Here is a 3134-nt window from a genome sequence, read left to right as displayed (position 1 = left end):
CTTCATCCCTACTTCTGGAGTCCTCCTCCCCCCACATAAGCTGCCATTAACCCTATGCATCAGAGTGGTGTTCCCACCAGCTGTTGACATCTGCCTGCTCTTCTGCCACCTCACCTATCCCTCCCCTGCATTATCAAGTGCCAGCCCCTGCTCTCACACAGATTTTAAATCCACAGTTTTCAGAAATCCTGCTCCATGGGATTCCAACAACAGAAGAACAGGAGATAAGAACATAAAAGCATCCTCAATGTGGTGTCCCATCAGGAAGCCAGCTAAATCTGATAGACACTGTCCTCTCTGACCCATAAGCAGGAAAGGGCTGAGCATTTAGAGAGGAGAACAGCAGTTCAGAAAACACCTTTATATAATCGGCCAGCATCACCTAACAAACAAAAAGCATTTACCTAGGTCTTTACTTTTGGACTAATTAAATCACATTTTTAAAATAATAATAATAATTTCCACACATACATTTTACACATATAGTTATATTTCTATGTTTCCCCTCCTTCTCCCCCACTTTTCGTTTGCAATGACAATCAGCAATTATTTTACAGACAAAGACTCTGTAACAAGCTTACAAGATGTCTTTAGTAATAAGATAATTATTTGTAACTCTATAAAGAATTATAATTTTTAATTTAAAAAGAAATCAAATAAAAACAGCTTTCATCTTTCCTACCATGTGAGGAAAACATTCTCTGCCTACAACTCAAATTATCATTCTCTCCTTTGTGGAAAATGCATTGACCCAGAAAACTAAAAGGGTAAGAACCCATATTTGCTGGGCTTATTCAGCAGCCAAAAGTTCATGAAAAACACTGTTGTGTATCACATAGCAACCACTTGATGCCTATTGTTAAAATACAGTAGTTATTCAAAAAGTAAAATCTTGCATTCTCAAATAAGAAGCCAGGCTGCAATGTGTGTTTACTGTTTTGGGGAAATAGTCATCTTGCCATTTTCTCTTTTTCCATAGTCTTGGCATATTTGGTCAGCTATGCAATGTGCAGTTACCCACAGGAAAGAAAAGGAACACAAGAATTTTCCTCCAGTGTTCTGCTCCCAGGACAATGTCCATTCAAAGCAACACTTGAGATCACTATTAAGAGAGTTAAGATGTGCTCTATTTTTATGCAGCCACACTTTTGGTAAAAATGTAATATTCCAGAGGAAGACCATGAGGTAGAAAGGGAGAGAAGCTTACCGCTTTTTGACTGAGCATTATGGTTGCACACTTTCATCACCTGTTCTCAAAGCAAGCTACTCTCAGGAAGTCCTTTACACATGTACAGATGTCCACATTGCTACTGCACATTTGCACTTCTTCCCAGCACTGTTACCTGTCACTACAGCTGTGAAAAAGTATGAAATTCACAGACATCTCCCACTCCACCTTTCCTCCGAATCTTTTGTGGGAAGATATGGTAAAAAATAAGATGCAATAAAAGTGAAATTTATAGAGGAGGAAAGAAAGTCAGCTATAGAGTCAGAAAAAATATTAACAATTTCTGTTAAATGGAGCATGTGTTACTCTAAAATATTTGAAAAGCAGTGGCAGATCACTTGAGCTATTCTGGCCTTCCCAGATTTCCATGAAAGCTGAAAGACAGCCCTCAGTTTCAGTCACAACTGCATCAGACTGTGCATTTAAATTATCAAGGTAAGACCAAAAGGGTTCTTCTAAAACAACTGCTAGAGGAGATGAAGGGAAGAATAAGAAAGATATAAACTCCATTGTAGGTGCTATTATGTGCTATTACACAAATAGTACAACTTAAAACTTCAAGATAATGGCATTTTTAAAACCAGAAGGGAATGGCAGACTTGCTTAGCATAACAGAGATATTTCATCAAGGCTGTGTACAAACAGGTGTGCAACATTTTTGCTAGCTGTAAGATGCTTGTTGAGATTATCTGCTTATCTAAAAGAGTGTTTAAATTCCTTTTGAGTAGTTAAAATAAGATAGTGGCGGAAAGATTAAAAGGGGGAAAATATGTGAACATAGACATTTTTGCCAAGAACCTTACTTTGAGCCCAGCTGTATCCAGGTATGTGTGTGCTGTTTCCATAGTCTCTGAAAAGAAAGTTGAGTGGTAGGCAGCAAACCCCACATGAATGCATTGAGCTGCTAAGGAAAAAGTGAAGAATGAATTAGGTGCCTGGGAGCAAAGAGGTGGGGTTTACAATTTGAGAGACAGAGACGGAGAGAGAGAGAGAGAGAGAGACAGAGAGAGATCTGGCTGTTTCCAAAACAGGATGGAAAGCATGGATGGGTTGAAGTTGCAGCTTACTTGCTGCAAGTGTTCCTGCTTGTCTTAATGAAAGTTCTTTACTGGAATTCAGAGAAGAATGCAAAAATATCAGCTGCTTAACTACACATCTCAGCTGGCTTACAAAGTACATATTCAAACAGAAGTGTGTGTACAATTAAATATTTGAATCAGTCCAAAGGTAGATCGGTGCGTACTTATAGACAGGGATTGTCTATACAAAGGAAGTACTTGGTTTGGTCATTGATCAGTGATCTGGCCATGACAGGATGTGGTAATTATACATGACTGTTGAATAGCTGTAGTTACAATAGTACGTCATGTGTAATTTATCAGCAAGATACTGGCATACTTGATAAAACAAAGACCAAGCTATTGCATCCAGCACACAACTAAAAATTAAGAAATCTTTCCCCTAAAACAATAAAGAGTATATGTTGGAGAATAATACAGAACTTCTCTAGCACAACTCAAATTCTCCTCTGAAAATGTATGCTTCTCTCAGAAACAGATTCCCAGCACAGGGACTGGTAATTTATGATCCACCAAAATACTCTGTTGAACAGAAAAGTAATACCTACACTGCGCCTATGCAAATCACTAAGAATAAGTGACTCTAAGGACCAGTAAGAACAAAGCCCAAAACTCCTATCAAACATTATTTGAGGTTTGAAAAAGTCAAGACAAAGTGTAATTTTTTTTAAATGGGGATAAATTGGGATTTCTGTAACAATTGACTCATTTTGCCTGCTTTTATCTAAGGATCTCAAAGAGCACTCCAAGTGTTAATTAAATTACAAAGCATTTTTGAGACAGGTAAATGGTATTATGCCCACTGGGGAACAGAGAGAACATTTATG

This window comes from Haliaeetus leucocephalus, unplaced genomic scaffold (assembly GCF_000737465.1).
Source record: "Haliaeetus leucocephalus isolate CR32 unplaced genomic scaffold, Haliaeetus_leucocephalus-4.0 Scaffold92, whole genome shotgun sequence".
Taxonomy (NCBI): Eukaryota; Metazoa; Chordata; class Aves; order Accipitriformes; family Accipitridae; genus Haliaeetus; species Haliaeetus leucocephalus.
This window is presented reverse-complemented; position numbering follows the sequence as displayed.